Genomic DNA, 17,631 nt, shown 5'->3' with positions numbered 1-17,631 from the left:
TCGTGTATAAGGATATATGTAGATTCTCCATTGGTGAGCTTGATCAGGGAAGCTCATGTTAAGGGTGTACGGCAGGAGAACTGGAAGCTTGAGAGGATTAGAGGCGAGTTCACCCGATTTGTGCAGGACAGTCGTGAGTTGTTGACCCGTTGCGGTCGGGTGTGGGTTCCAATGTTTGGTGGGCTCAGACAGATTGTACTGGAGGAGGCTCATAAGTCTCGCTTCTCTATTCACCCGGGGGCCATCAAGATGTATCGGGATCTAAGTTTGAGTTACTGGTGGTCGTGGATGAAGAGCGAGATCGCTTGGTACATCGAAAGGTGCTTGACCTGCAGGATGGTCAAGGCCTAGCACCAGAGGTCGCATGGCAAGCTGCAGCCTCTGGAGGTTCCCATGTGGAAATGAGAGCAGATCACGATGGACTTTATCACCAAGTTGCCAAGGAAGCCGAAGGGATATGATGCTATACGGGTCGTCGTGGATCGATTGGCCAAGAGCGCCCATTTCCTGGCCATTCGAGAGAGTTCATCGGCCAAAAAGTTGGCCGATGTATAGATCCGCGAGATCGTTTCTCGCCATGGGGTGCCAATCTCTATTGTCTCAGACCGTGATGTTCAATTCACCTCCCGTTTCTGGCAGAAGTTCCATGAGGAACTGGGCACGAGACTGCATTTTAGCACCGCATACCATCCGCAGACAGACGACCAGAGCGAGCAGACCATTTAGACCCTCGAGGATATGTTAAGGGCCTGCGTCATTGATTTTGGTGGGAGCTGGGACTCCTACCTACCCCTTGCAGAGTTCTACTACAAAAACAGCTTTCACTCCAGCAGTGGTGCTCCACCTTTTGAGGTGTTGTATGGGAGGAGATGTCGTACCCCCGTCTGTTGGGGCGAGGTTGGTGTGATGGGTCGGACCGAGGTGGTCCTGCAGACTACCGAGATGATACAACAGATCAGGCACCGATTGCAGACTGCTCAGAGTCGGCAGAAGAGTTACGCCGACCGACGCCGATCTGAGTTGGAGTTTTAGGTCAGTTACATGGTGTTACTGAAGGTCTTACCCTGGAAGGGTGTGATCCATTTCAGGAAGAGGGGAAAGTTGGGTCCCCGATACATTGGGCCATTACGGATTATTGCCAGGGTTGGCAAGGTGGCGTATAGACTGGATCTTCCGGAGGAGCTCAGTCAGATTCACAGCACTTTCCACGTCTCACAGTTGCGAAAGTGCATATTAGCCGAGGATGCGGTAGAGTCATTGGATGACATTCAGGTTGATGAACGCCTAAATTAGGTTGAGCAGCCGATGGCTGTCTTGGACAGGAAGATAAATGTCCTGCGTAACAAGGGGATACATTTGGTAAAGGTACAGTGGCAACATCGGAAAGGGTCCGAGTGGACTTGGGAGCCAGATGTCGAGATGTGGGAGCATTATCCAGATCTGTTTGTTGCAACAGACTTCGAGGACGAAGTCTAGGTCAAGTGGGGGAGAGTTGTAACAACCCAGGATTTGTAGGTATTTCAGAATCCTCTCTTTTATTATTATTTTGTCATTTTTAGTCCTTGGGGATGGAAGGTTGTAGCCATGAGACGCCCTAATGGCTAATATTGTAATTTTGGATGAGGAGGAGTACACTGTGCGTACATAAGGGTACGTTGAGTGTACTAGGCGCGCCCTAGTACACTGGGCATACACTTGTGTACGTTGGGCGTACTCACGTCAGGTAAAAACCCTAATATATAGGGTTTGGGTGGTATATAAGTATCCTTATAGCTCATTTCTCCTAACACTTTCAGCCTCCATACTTCTGAGACGTTTTCCAAACCCTAGCCTTATGTGTGTGTGTGAGTTTGAGTGTGTGAGAGTTCTTTTGGTTGAGAAGAAGAAGAAGAGGAGACTCCTTGAAGAGCCTTGGTGTGGATTCAAGCTTTGGATCTGTGATCTTCATCCCTTGGGGAAGCTGCAGAAGGTAAAAAGCCTTTACCTTTACTTGTATTTACCCATAGATCTTGCATGGAAGTTTTATGAGTAAATGAATCCCTTTTCTTGGTCTTGATAAGATAAGCTACTCTAAGACCAAAGGATCCGTCCTTTTAGAAGATTTAGAGTGTTTTGGACTATAAAAATGAAATCTTGTCCCATTTAGTGGTTTCATGCAAGCTATAAAGGTCTTAAATGGTTAAGACTAACACGGGTTTTGAGTTTATGGACTTATAGGGCATGCATAACCATAAAGTTGGAAACTTTATGGTTTGGGACATCTTTTTAAGTATAGATCTAACTTGGGACGTATGGACGAGGTGTATTAAGAACTTAATGAAGTTTTGCATGGCCACAGCGTACGCTAGGCGTACCAAGGCATACGCCGTGCGTATGTAGTCAGCGTCCCGTTGTCTGGTCAAGGCGTTTACGTCGAGCGTACAGCTTAGTATGCCCCGCGTACTGAGCCTGTTGGGCTTAGCTATTTTGGGCTTCGGGTATTGGGCCATCTGTTGGGCCTTGATGCTTGGGCCTTCCTGGATCAGCTAGATAAGTGTAATTGTGGGCTAGTTAAAGGACTGAATATGTGGGTAAGGCCCAATAAGGGATTTGGGCCCAATTTGGAAATTGGGCCAACTGTGGGCCTTGTATATTGGGCTTTGGATTTAAGGATTTGGAGTTGGGATTTGGCCCAACTTAAGGAAAGGATAGAATGGACTATTATCCTATGTTTGGACCCTTGGTCAAGATTGATATTTCAAATGTTGACTTAGTATCCATTATTTTGATAGTTCGGGATTTTCGGTGAGACAGCGGTCGGAGACTTTCAGTCCAGTTCAGCACTACCTGTGAGGTGATTTTCCTCACTATACTCAAGGGTGGAAGGCACCAAGGCCATACCTTTGGATTGTTATCCTGCTTTATTACTATTGTGATCTGTTAGATCGGTATCCTGGTAGATTGGATGTTTCTATGTGGTTATGATCTGTTAGATCGGTATCCTGGTAGATAGGATGTTGCTATGCTTAGTGATCTGTAGATTAGTTTGACTGTTTGTAGATTGTTATATTATTATCTGATATAAGTGCATATGTTTGATTGATGGTTGAGGCTTCTCTGCTTTGTGCGGGAGCCAACAGACCTGGGCATTCCAACCCGATGGTTGTGGGCCGAGAGTGTTCCATCCCGAGGATGATTAGACTCATAGTATGTGGGCATTCCAACCCGATGGTTGTAGGCCAAGGGTATGCCTTCCCGAGGATGATTGGACCCATAGTATATTGGCATTCCAACCCGATGGTTGAGGGCCCGAGGCATTCCAACCCGATGGTTGATTGGGCCAATAATATGCTGTTATTATATGTGTGTTATTGTTGTGCGGGTATTTTGGGGGAACTCACTAAGCTTCGTGCTTACAGTTTTGGATCTGTTTCAGGTACTTCGGATGATCGCGGGAAGGCGAAGGCTTGATCGTGCACCTCCTTTCATTTAATGATTTTGATTTATGGGATTCTCTAATATGAAAGTATTTTGAAAACATTTTGTAATAACTAATGGCTGTTGGATGTTTGAAAAAGTTTTAAATTTTTATGAATTTTATGGATGTTACAAGTTGGTATCAGAGCCTTGGTTTGAGTGAATTGGAGGAACACTCGTGTGAATCCAGTCTCAAACCAAGGAACAGATTTTTAAAATGATTTTCAATTGGTTTTCAAATGGTTTCCAAGTAATAAAGGAGGATGTGATGTGTACGATCAGCCGGAGCCAGTAAGTAGACCCCAAAATACCGTATTGTTATTTGATATTGTGATATGTTAGAACAACATGCTAGTGATAGGATATGGATCTTCAGGAATTGCAAGATAGAATTGCCTGATTATATGATGCCTGATAGCCTAGGGTCTTCCCTATATGAAATTGACATCATTGCTGTAGTTGCTTAGTGTATGCATCATAGTTGTACATAACTAATATCTTATAGCCTGAGAATGTTCGGTTTGGCCTTATTTACTGTTCTTGTTTAATGAAGGGCTTAGGGTAGGATCAGATATTCGAATGTCTATTGGGTTCAGCGTTATGTATGGCTAGCATACACAAGTGTTGCATTGTTGGTGGAAGTTTCATGGATGAGTTGTGCGGGGTCAGTCGGCCAGTTGTGAGATGTTTAGCCTTCCTCTAGGAGTGAGGATTGAGTGTCCGCCTATTCTTGTGTATATTGTTAGGGCGTTGTGATGATCCTTGAGGAAAATATGGGTAGGTGTGGAAGCTAGTATAGGCCCGTACTACTGAAAGCACAGGTCCCATACGCGTAGCAAGGCTTTGTTGGGAGTTGGTTCCCCGTTATTTATACGGAATGTCTGATATCTTCCTGGTATATTTTTTTCTGTATGGTGGTTACGAGGCAATTTGAGACCGGATCCGGGCCAGGATCGGGAGCTGGCATTCAGGATATGCCAGCATTAACAGAGGATCGCGTCAGGGAGATCATCCGTGAGGAGGTGGTTGAGATTGTCCGGGGTCAGATTCTAAAGATGTCCGGGTCTATCAAGACCGCGATGATGGAGTATTTTGATGACAGATACGGAGCCATTGCTGAGACTGCTGCTGCTGCAGCCTCTACAGTCGTGGCGGGTGCGGGTAGCGGGGATGGTCAGGCTTTTTAGTATCGAGATTTCGATAACAAGAAGCCCCCGACTTTCGACGGAGTTCAGGACCCGATCATAGCCATGAGGTGGCTATCTGACATGAAGGGATGCTTTTTCACGTGCTCATGCCATGCTGACCAGAAGGTCAGATGCGCCCTGAACCTCTTGAGGTCCGGAGCAAAGGACTGGTGGAGACTTGCTACAGGATCATACTCCGATGAGCAGAGAGTTGCAGTATCTTGGGGTCAGTTCAGGGATATGTTTCACGCTCGCTACATTTCTCGGGTCGAGTGGGAGAGATTGGCTCAGGAGTTCTTGGATTTGAGACAGGGTACGGAGTCAGTGATGGAGATCACCCAGATGTTTACTGAGAGGGCGATGTTATGCCTGGAGTTTGCTTCCGAGCAGGCTCAGATGACTCGTTATCTGAGCATGCTCAAGACTGACATCAGACAGTTCGTTTCTACTTAGTGTTGTGATACCTTATTGGAGTTACAGGAGGCCTCTAGGCGGCGTGATCTTGAGATTGAGCTGCAGTTGAGAGAGCAGAGGCAGGCCCCGACGCAGTCGCAGCCGGCGCCGAAGCGGTCAAAGATCATCGATTCTAGGTCTGTAGGTCAGCGCATCCGCACTTGTGGGAAGTGCGGGAAGGTGCATGATGGGGGTTGTCGTTCTTCTCTAGGATGCCACAAATGTGGCAAACAGGGCCACATTGCCAGGGATTGTAGGCAGCAGACTCCAGCTTCTGGGGTCAGACTTTGTTACCATTATGAGCAGGTGGGCCATATAAAGGCCCAGTGTCCCTTACTAGCAGCCAGGCCGGTGCAGGCTCCAGCGTCGGCTACCTTGAGGATTACTGACGGGATTTAGGGTAGAGCAGAGCCCCCGAGGGCTCGGGGACGTGCGTTCCAGCTTACTGTCGAGGAGGCCAGGACTGCACCAGATGTTGTGGCCGGTATGTTTCTATTCCTTATCTCATTGATTATGTTTATTGTATGCTCATATGTTTGTACCTATCTTAGGTAAGTTTTTAGTGAACTCCTTGCCTGCTCTTGTATTGTTTGACTCGGGGGCGAGTCGGTCATTTATCTCTCAATTGTTTAGTAGGGAGTTCGGTTTGCCCTTAGGAGAGCTAGAGTGTCCGTTGTGAGTCTCCATCGCCAACGAACACGGGGTTTCTGCTTCATCAGTTTATCGGGGTTGCATTCTAGAGATATTCAGGTTGTCTTTTTCCGATTGACTAGATTCCAATTCCCATGCGGGATGTATGCGTTATAGTGGGTATGGACTGGCTGTGTCGTTTCGTTGCCATGATCGACTGCGAGGGACAACGAGTTGTAGTTCGAACCCCAAGTGGGGGAGAGCTGGTTATCTATGGTGAGGGCACCAGGTTGGGTTCAGGGTTTTGCTCAGCCCCTAGGGCTCGATAGTATATTCAGCATGGGTGTGCGAATTATTTGGCGTATGTGATGGATACGCGGGTTGAGGATCAGGTCTTGGTTTCATAGGTTCCGGTCGTTAGAGAGTTCGCTGATGTGTTTCCGGAGGAGTTACCCGAAGTGCCTCCGGAGAGGCAGGTCGAGTTCAGGATCGAACTTGTGCCAGGTGCGGCCCTTATTGCTAAGGCAATGTACCGATTAGCATCACCTGAGATGCATGAGCTGTCATCTCAGTTGTAGGAGCTGCTAGGCAAGCAGTTCATCCATCCGAGCAGTTCTCCATGGGGAGCACCGATTCTCTTCGTCAAGAAAAAGGACGGTTCACACCGGATGTGCATTGATTACCGGGAGTTGAACAAGTTGACGGTGAAGAACCGTTATCCCCTTCCACAAATAGATGACCTCTTCGATCAGTTATAGGGAGCATCTTGGTTTTCCAAGATAGAGCTGAGGTCCGGGTACCATCAGGTCAGGGTGAGGGAGGAGGACGTGGAGAAGACCACATTCCATACTTGTTATGGACATTACGAGTTCGTTGTGATGCCGTTTGGGCTCACCAACGCGCCGGCAGTATTCATGGACCTGATGAATCGGGTATGTAGGCCGATTCTCGATCTCTTTGTTATTGTGTTCATCGATGATATCTTGGTGTATTCCAAGACCATAGAGCAACATGAGGAGCATCTCGCAAGCTTTTGGGAGTTTTGAGGAGAGAACGGATTTATGCCAAGTTCTCGAAGTGCGGGTTTTGGTTGCGAGAGGTTCAGTTCCTTGGACATCTCGTTAACCAGGAGGGGATTTTGGTCGATCCGGCCAAGATAGAGGCGGTTATGCAGTGGGAGGTCCCTAAATCTACCTCGGATATCAGGAGTTTCCTAGGATTGGCAGGGTACTACCGGAGATTCATTCAGGATTTCTCCAAGATTGCAGTACCCCTCACTCGTCTGACGAGGAAGGGGGTGGATTTCCAGTGGGGCCCTGAGCAGCAGACGGCGTTAGAGACTCTGCGACAAAGACTTTGCGAGGCCTCGGTGCTGACCCTCCCTGGGGGAGTGGAGGATTTTATGGTTTTCTGTCATGTTTCTATCACTGGGTTAGGGGTAGTTCTCATGCAGAGAGGACCGGTGACAGCTTATGCATCGCGGCAGCTGTAGCCGCATGAGACGAGATATCCCACACATGATCTTGAACTGAGAGCAGTAGTATTCGCCCTCAAGATCTGGAGGCATTACCCATATGGGGTTCGTTGTAGCATCTACACAGACCACAAGAGCTTGAGACATATCATGGATCAACCGAACCTGAACATGAGGTAGCGCAGGTGGCTGGATGTATTCAAGGATTATGACTGCGAGATCCTTTACCATCCTGGTAAAGCGAACGTGGTGGAAGACGCCCTGAGCCGCAAGTCGGTTGGATCTTCCATTCCGGTGTCGTGTATGAGGATATCTGTAGATTCTCCATTGGTGAGCTTAATTAGGGAAGCTCAAGCTGAGGGTGTACGGAATGAGAACTGGAAGCTTGAGAGGATTAGAGGCGATATCACCCGATTTTTGCAGGACAGTTGTGGGTTGTTGACCCGTTGCGGTCGGGTGTGGGTTCCGATGTCTGTTGGGGTCAGACAGATTGTACTGTAGGAGGATCATAAGTCTCGCTTCTCTATTCACCCGGGGGCCACCAAGATGTACCAGGATCTGACTTTGAGTTACTGGTGGCCGTGAATGAAGAGAGAGATCGCTTGGTACGTCGAGAGGTGCTTTACCTGCAGGATGGTCAAGGCCGAGCACCAGAGGCCGCATGGCAAGCTGCTGCCTCTGGAGGTTCCCATGTGGAAATGGGGGCAGATCACGATGGACTTTATCACCAAGTTGCCAAGGACGGTGAAGGGATATGATGCTATTGTTGGGTTTTAAAGCACTATAACACTCCTGTGGTGCACATGCAACCCTAGATGCTTTCGATCTATGTTTTCTCTAATTATACATGCAATTTCAATTTTCCAAAGCATACACCTAACTAGCATACAATAGAGAATATACAATATAAAACTCATAGTTAGATGAATACCTCTTGATGTAGTTATAGTCCTTGGCCTTTCAAGAGCTTAGCACCTCAATTGTGATGCCTCAAATGGTTCACAAACACCATGAACAAAGGAGGACATTGATAGAGAAGTTAGACACTCTAAAATCGGTTATGATTCTCTTAGAATACATAGGTGTGTCGATTTTGGCTAAGGGATAACTCATATATAGTGTAGGATTCCAAGAGTCATGGGTAAACCCTAATCCATACACTTGGGTTATGATCCATATCTCATGTGGGCTAACTCTTCATGGATACTTACATAAAACTTAGCCCAATATGGATTAATAGCCCAAACACTATATATATATATATATATATATATATATATATATATATATATATATATATATATATGTATCACTGATTTACATAATAAGTCCCCGTTAATTTAATTAGTCTCTTTTGATCACTAAATTAATTCCAAATGAATTCTTGATCAATAATAATTAAATATTATGATTTCATATTAATATATTATACTTGTAATATATTAATAAATCATAAATAACCTATTTCTCAAATATCCATCCTATCAGATTGTTATGGTGAAGGCAACCCAAATGGACCATGCTACTCTCGGGTCAAGTACATACCAATTATAGTTACGAGCTTAGACACCTAATCCAACAGCTATATGGGTCGTCGTGGATCGATTGACCAAGAGCGCCCATTTCCTGGCCATTCAAGAGAATTCATCGGTCGAAAAGTTGGCCGATGTATATATCCACGAGATCGTTGCTCGCCATGGGGTGCCAGTCTCTATTTTCTCAGACCGTGATGTTCGATTCACCTCCTGTTTCTGGCAGAAGTTCCATGAGAAACTGGGGACGAGACTACATGTTAGCACCGCATACCATCCGCAGACAAACGGCCAGAGCGAGCGGACCATTCAGACCCTCGAGGATATGTTGAGGGCCTGCGTCATTAATTTTGGTGGGAGTTGGGACTCCTACCTACTCCTTGCAGAGTTCTCCGACAACAACAACTTTCACTCTAGCATTCATGCTCTACCTTTTGAGATGTTGTATGGGCGGAGATGTCATACCCTCGTCTGTTGGGGGGAGGTTGGTCACAGGGTGATGGGTCAGACCGAGGTGGTCCTGCAGACTACCAAGCTGATACAGCAGATCAGGCCGCGGTTGCTGACTGCTCAGAGTTGGCAGAAGAGTTACGCCGACCGGTGCCAATCTGAGTTGGAGTTTCAGGTCGGTGACATGGTGTTACTGAAGGTCTCACCCTGGAAGGGTGTGATCTGTTTCAGGAAGAGGGGAAAGTTGGGTCCCCGATACATTTGGCCATTCCAGATTATTGCCAGGGTTGGCAAGGTGGCGTATAGACTGGATCTTCCGGATGAGCTCAGTCAGATTCACAGCACTTTCGACGTCTCATAGTTGCGGAAGTGTATATTAGACGAGGATGTGGTAGTGTCATTAGATGACATTCAGGTTGACGAATGCCTGAATTATGTTGAGCAGCCGGTGGCTGTCTTGGATAGGAAGATAAAGGTCCTGCGTAACAAGGAGATACCTTTGGTAAAGGTACAGTGGCAACATCGGAGAGGGTCCGAGTGGACTTGGGAGCCGGAGGCCGAGATGCGGGAGCATTATCCAAATCTATTTGTTGCAGCAGACTTCGAGGACGAAGTCTAGGTCAAGTGGGGGATAGTTGTAACATCCCGTGATTTGCAGGTATTTCCGAATCCTCCCTTTTATTATTATTTTTGTCATTTTTAGTCATTGGGGATGGAAGGGTGTAGCCATGAGATGCCCTAATGGCTAATATTGTAATTTTGGATCAGGAGGAGGACGATGCGCGTACATAAGGGTACGCTGAGCGTACTAGGTGCACCCTAGTACGTAGGGAGTACACTTGTGTACGCTGGGCGTACTCACGTTAGGTGAAAACCCTAATATTTAGGGTTTGGGTGGTATATAAGTATCCTTATAGCTCATTTCTCCCAACACTTTCAGCCTCCATACTTCTGAGACATTTTCCAAACCCTAGCCTTGTGTGTGTGAGTTTGAGTGTGTGAGAGTTCTTTGAGTTGAGAAGAAGAAGAAGAGGAGACTCCTTGAAGAGCTTTGGTGTGGATTCAAGCTTTGGATATGTGATCTTCATCCCTTGGGGAAGCTCCAGAAGGTACAAAGCCTTTACCTTTACTTGTATTTTCTCATAGATCTTACATGGAAGTTTTATGAGTAAATGAGTCCCTTTTCTTGGTCTTGATGATTTAAGCTACTCTAAGACCAAAGGATCCGTCCTTTCAGAAGATTTAGAGTGTTTTGGACCATAAAAATACTATCTTTTCCCATTTAGTGGTTTCATGCAAGCTATAAAGGTCTTAAATGGTTAAGACAAACAAGGGTTTTGAGTTTATGGACTTATAGGTCATTCATAACAATAAAGTTGGAAACTTTATGGTTTGGGACATCTTTTTAAGTATAGATCTAACTTGGGACGTCTGGACGAGGTGTATTAAGAACTTAGTGAAGTTTTGCATGGCCACAGCGTACGTTGGGCGTACCAAGGCGTATGTCGGGCGTAGGTGGTCAGCGTCTCGTTTTCTGGTCAAGGCATTTACGCCGAGCGTGCAGCTAAGTACGCCCCACGTACTCAGCCTGTTGGGCTTAGCTATTTTGGGCTTCGGGTATTGGGCCATCTGTTGGGCCTTGATGCTTGGACCCTCCTGGATCAGCTAGATAAGTGTAATTGTGGGCTAGTTAGAGGACCGAATCTTTGGGTAAGGCCCAATAAGGGATTTGGGCCTAATTTGGAAATGAGGCCAACTATGGGCCTTGTATATTAGGCTTTGGATTTAAGGATGTGGAGTTGGGCCTTGGCCCAACTTAAGGAAATGATAGAATGGACTATCATCCTATGTTTGGACCCTTGGTCAAGATTGATATTTCAGCTGTTGACTTAGTATCCGTTATTTTGATCGTTCGGGATTTTCGGTGAGACAGCGGTCGGAGACTTTCAGTCCAGTTCAGCACTACCGGTGAGGTGAGTTTCCTCACTATACTCAAGGGTGGAAGGCACCAAAGTGGGCCCTTTGGATTGTTATCCTGTTTTATTACTATTGTGATCTGTTAGATCGGTATCATCTAGATCGGTATCATCGTAGATAGGATGTTTCTATGTGGTTATGATCTGTTAGATCGGTATCCTGGTAGATAGGATGTTGCTATGCTTAGTGATCTGTAGATCGGTTTGACTGTCTGTAGACTGTTATGTGATTATCTGATATATGTGCATATGTTTGATTGGTGGTTGAGGCTTCTCTGCTTTGTGCGGGAGCCAACAGACCTAGGCATTATAACCCGATGGTTGTTGGCCGAGAGTATTCCATCCCGAGGATGATTGGACTCATAGTATGTGGGCATTAAAACCCGATGGTTGTGGGCCGAGGGTATGCCATCCCGAGGATGATTGGACCCATAGTATATTGGCATTCCAACCCGATGGTTGAGGGCCTGGGGCATTCCAACCTGATGGTTGATTGGGCCCATAGTTTGCTGTTATTATATGTGTGTTATTGTTGTGCGGGTATTTTGGGGGAACTCACTAAGCTTCGTGCTTACAGTTTTGGATTCTGTTTCAGGTACTTCGGATGATCGCGGGAAGGCGAAGGCTTGATCCTGCACCTCCTCACATTTAATGATTTTGATTTCTGGGATTCTCTGATATGAAACTATTTTGAAAACATTTTGTAATAACTAATGGCTTTTGGATGTTTGAAAAAGTTTTAAATTTTTATGAATTTTATGGATGTTACATGGCTGAGGAGCTCAGTCAGATCCATTACACCTTCCATATTTCTCAGCTTCGTTAATCTGTGGCTGATGATTTAGCGGTTGTTCCTTTGGATGATATTCAGGTTGATGATCGCCTGAACTATATGGAGATACCAGTGGTGATTTTGGATCGAAAGATGAAGGCCTTGTACAACAAGGTGGTGTCTTTGGTCAAGGTTCAGCGGCAGCATCAGAAGGGTTCCGGATGGACTTGGGAACCCAAAACAGAAATGCGGGAGCATTGCCTCGAGTTTTTCATAGAAGCGGACTTCGAGGATGAAGTTGGATTCAAGTGGGGGAGAATTGTAACATCTTGACTTCTAGGTATTTTTCATTCTGACCCTTGATATGAGAATTGTTTGCATTGGTCCTAATGGCATTTTTGTAAATTTTTGCAAGATGCTTACGTACGCTGGGCATACCCAAGCGCACACTGGGCGTACATGGCCAGGGGCCAAACAATAATTTTTGGGGTTTGGACCCTTTTTATACATCCTTAAATCTTAAGGCTTATTCCTTTCATCAACCTCCAGCCCCATTTCGACCCCTTTGCAAACCCTAATCCATTTGAGAGCATTTTAAGTTTTGAGTGTAAATTTTGGTGTTCTTGAAGGAGGAAGAAGGAATAGGAAACCATTCTAGGAGAGCGGAGCACTATGGATCCAGAATCACATCACCATTTGACACACTTTGAAGGCAAAAAGCTCTGAACTTGATGAAACTATACTTAGATCTTGTTTAGTCATGAGTTTGTGTTCATTTTGGTCCCATAAACTTGGTATTATGAGTATGGGTTACTCTAATTTATATAAGTTGTCCTTTCAGACGTTTTGGAGTGTTTAGAAGCATAAAAATGTACTCTTGGACCTTAGTTTCCTTCCATGCATGAGCTAGGATGTCTTAAAGAGTTAAGAAGATAAGGTTTTTGGTATTGAGCACTTAATAGCCATGCATGACCATAAAGTTGGAAACTTTATGGTTAAGGACATCATTTGAGGACTAGATCTGGAATTTGGACGAAAGAGCTTAAGGGATTAAGCTCTTAATAGAAAGAAATAAAGGCTGAAGCGTATGTTGGGTGTACCTTATGGTACACGGGCATACGAGGTCAACACCCCATTTCTGGTCAAGGCATGAGTACACTATGCATACAAGCTGAGTACACCCAGCGTACTCGGTTGACTTTTTGACTTTTTGACTTTTTGACTTTTTGACTTTTTGACTCTTTGACTTTGACAAGGGTTTTACCAAGTTTTACCTAAGGGTATTTTGGGTATTTTGATTATAAGTTAAGTTTGGTCATGTTCTAATGAATAGGTGACCGGTAGAGCGGATAGTCGGAGCAGTGTCCTATTCAGCGATCTTTTTAGATTGAGAGGTGAGTTTTCCTCATTGTACTTGTGGGTCGAAGGCACCAATGCCAGCTCATTGTATTGGATATCATGGTTTACTGTGTGATGTTATGATGAGAGTATGTGTTCACTGGTTATGTGATTAGACTTTATCTATATTGTTGGATATGTGTTAGACTGGTAGATCTGTTGGACTACCTGTGTTTGCTGATTATTGATTGTTATTGTATATGTCGACATGTTATGGTTTATTGGGTTGAGGCGTACCAGCTCGTGCTGAAGGACAAGATACCCATGACGATTCAAATAGACTGAAGGCCTGGTAGGAGGTCCATTCAGGTTGAAGGTCTGGAGAGCAGTCCAGATAGGCTGAAGGCTCGGCACGGCGGTCCAGTCATGCTGAAGGATCTGAGAGCGGTCCAGATAGTCTGTAGGCCCGATGCGGCGGTCCAGTCATGCTGAAGGCTCATGTATGAATGTTGTTATTTGTATGGTTGTGTGTGGTACTTTTGGGGAACTCACTAAGCTTTAGCTTACAGTTTCAGTTTATTGTTTCAGGTACTTTAGATGATCGGGGGAAACTAAAGGCGTGATCGTGCACATCCTTCAGATTTTATGTTATTGGATCTTGGGATACTCTGATTTATGAATTGTAATTTTGAAACAATGTTTTGTAAACAATTATTGTCTTGGGGTTGATTTGGAAAAATGAAAATTTCACTCTGCTTTTTAGGATGTCACAAGAAGAGATGATGATGATGACGTTTCTTTGCCGCTCCACCACTAGAACACTTCCTTTCCCTCGTTCTCTTCTTCTCCAAGCGAACAAATACACCAAGAATGGCTAGGGTTCTCTAATAAGGCCGTGATTAGGGTTTCTGGAGGCTAGAGAGTGAGGGAGGCTGAGAATGAGCAACCCTAGCTCCCTCATTCCATTAAATACCCAAAAAAATTAGGGTTTTGGCCATCAGACTGTTCTCACGTCGTGACCAATAATGGCTCATGTCGTGAGACTCAAAAATACGAGTCAACGGGTCAAATCTACTCACGATGTGACTGGCATAGCTCACGTCATGGCCCACTTCCAAAAAGGTTGAAATTCTCGAAATTAAGTACCTCTAGGATCTGAATGTTAATGTTAACTGTAGTAATGAACTTGTAGAAGATATATATATATATATATATATATATATATATATATATATATATATATATATATATATCATGTTTATATACATATATTGGTAGAAGAGTTGGACTTAGAGAGGAAAACCTAAATTTATGAACTCATGATTTATAATCAAAGTTATGACTTAATGGATTAAGTCATTAGTAGTGAATTAATGAAATTATTAACTCCATATAGTGAGTAAGTGAATCTTGCAAATTTGGTTAGGTGTAGATGTATAAAATGGTTGTACCTTATTCATTATAAATGGTATTATGCATACAAAAGAATGATTTTATTGGGTTAAGTCATATAAATGACTTGGTTATTAATTGGAATGAGATATATGGATATCAAACCAAGATAAGGACATGAACAAGGAAGTTAAAGGTTTGTAATATCACCCACATAAGCCATAATAAGGTGAGTAATATTAACCCTTTTGGTAACTAGTTAATGAATTTAATGTGTATGTTATCGTTATATTGTTCATAGAATTGAAAGTGGTATATGAAAATGAGGCTTGGATAGTGGAAATCTAAACAATAATGTTGAGTATTGACAATTTGATAAGATGCTCCTTGTGGAGGGAACAAGCTGACATCTTTATGGAGAAAACAAATTGACTTATATAGATGTTTAGGCCTTTAAGAGATGATGATGCTTAATCATATGAGATTATCGCTATGGTGGAAACATAAATTGAGCTATATATGTGGTTAGGCCTTAGACAGACGATAAGGCCATTCCATAAGAGGATATCAATGTGGTGAATAATGGAGAAAAATAATATGAATAGTATATTGTGTAAATGAGGAATTTTTAATTGTGATTTGTGTAATGTTGATCTACGTAACATTTATATATGTGTTTTGGTCTTGTTGCAGTTACGGTTATTACTCACTAAGAATTAAGCTTACTTTTGTTCAATGTGTGTTGCAGGAACAAGTGATACCAATAAAGGGAAGAAAGCGGTGGAGTAGCTATAGTAGTTAGAAGTTATAATGTAAACATAACATGTTTTGTGAAAGTTTTAACCTGACTTGATCCTGAATATTATCTTTTATTAAAAACTTGATAACGACTTTTATTTGGTTTGATGTACTGTACACCATATTTTGTATGCATAAAAGAATTATTTCGGGTGTACATTATTTTTTAGTCGAGTGCTACACATATCCCCACCACCTTATTCCCTCCAACCACCACTAAAACCCAACTCCCACCGCCGCCCTTCTTGTTCATCATCGCCCATCCCTAGCAAGCTCCGGTGAAGGTGGCTTTAGATCCATATGTAATCACCGTCCCTAATTGATCACCGCCACAGAATTAATTCTTAATTAATTCTTGTCTAATATTAATTAAACTATATGATTTCTCTTTTAATATATTATTCATATAACATATTAATAAATCATAATAACATCTTTATTCATAAATCATCCTATCATGTTGCTTTGATGAAGGCAACCCAAAAGGACCATGCACAACCGGGTCAAGTACTTACCAAATATAGTTACGGGCTTAGACACTAATCCAACAGTCTCCCACTTGGATAAGTCTAGTAACTACAAATGCAAATACAATTCGATTAGCAATCGTAGCTCTCAAAGACGCTGTCAAACTCTGATCTCATCAGTAACCTGTCGTTTAGATAAGGGATCGTATAGTCCTCCGTTCTAGATATCGTGCGGACAAATACAATGAACATAGTCATACTTATTGTCCAGCAGTTGTTTCTCGATCTCAGATTCTTTGGAAATAGAACTTAATTGAACACATCAATTCAGTCCTGACCGGGCCCGACACATAAGTCAAATCAAATCATCGAGGGGCCCTGATATCACTTTTACCCTCCTAGGATAAAAGGAACAGATAAACTTCGACTTATATGCATTTACTATCCACTAATCAAATCATACACAACAATGCGTTTTATAACATCAAGTTACTGATGCGTTTACGCATTATCAATGCATAACCAATTAGCAAACAATAAACCATATATCTAGGTTTTAAGACCATATGATATTATCGTCTTTCGATCACTTGTGATAAATTCCATGAAGTGATTCCAGCAAGCGTGGGTTTATTCCAATGCTCAAATCAAATTCATAAGCACTCATGAACGTTGTAGCAAACTTTTGCTATGTCTAATACATTTTAGATAATCTACACTTCCTACTTCCAACATATGAACGACTGTGGACCGTTCGAATAATCTCATTACTCAGGAAGTCAAAACATGCAAAGTGAAACAATAGTTAAATAATTAACATAAGACAGTAACATTACTAATAAATAACACTCTTTTATTTAATCATCAAATGTTAATTACAATTTATCTATTACACGTTTCTAAACTATCTAATCTAAACTAATATCGTCCTTCAGTCCGATGCTCCTAGCGTGCTGCAAGTGTTTAACCCTGCTTAATCCCTTCGTAAGCGGATCTGTTGGGTTATCTTCTGACGATACCCTCTTTACTACGAGGAGTCCTTCTTCCACCCTATTTCGAATAAAGTGATATTTTCTGTCGATATGTCGAGATCTGCCATGATCCCTCGGTTCCTTGGTCAAGGCAACTGCTCCTTCATTATCACAGAAAATTTCCATGGGCTCCTTTATGGCTGGCACAACTCCAAGGTCTCCAATGAAGTTCTTCAACCATATTTCCTCCTTTGACGCTTCGCTCGCCGCTATATACTCTGATTCGCACGTTGAATCAGCTACGGTCTCCTGTTTGGAACTTGTCCAAGTCACTGCTCCTCCATTTAGGGTAGAGACCCAGCCTGACTAAGAACGGTAGTTGTCCCTGTCGGTCTGAAAGCTGGCGTCACTATTCCTTCGCACTTTTAAGTCATCACTCCCACCGAGGACTAGAAACCATTCCTTGGTCCTCCGAAGGTACTTAAGAATATTCTTGACTGCGGTCCAATGTGCTTTGCCAGGGTTCCCTTGATATCTACTGACCATGCTCAAAGCGAAGGCCACATCAGGGCGAGTACAAGTCATAACATACATGATCGAGCCAACTGCGGAAGCGTAAGGTACTCGGCTCATCTCTGATATCTCGACTTCGGTACTCGGACTTTGAGTCTTACTCAACTTGGCATTACTTTGGATTGGTAACTCCCCCTTCTTTGAATTCTCCATACTAAAACG

The sequence above is a fragment of the Lactuca virosa genome, chromosome 5 (genome assembly GCF_052849685.1).
Source record: "Lactuca virosa cultivar CGN04683 chromosome 5, Lactuca_virosa_CGN04683_v6, whole genome shotgun sequence".
Lineage (NCBI taxonomy): Eukaryota > Viridiplantae > Streptophyta > Magnoliopsida > Asterales > Asteraceae > Lactuca > Lactuca virosa.
The sequence above is the reverse complement of the archived record's forward strand: the minus strand, read 5'-3'. Positions refer to the sequence as shown.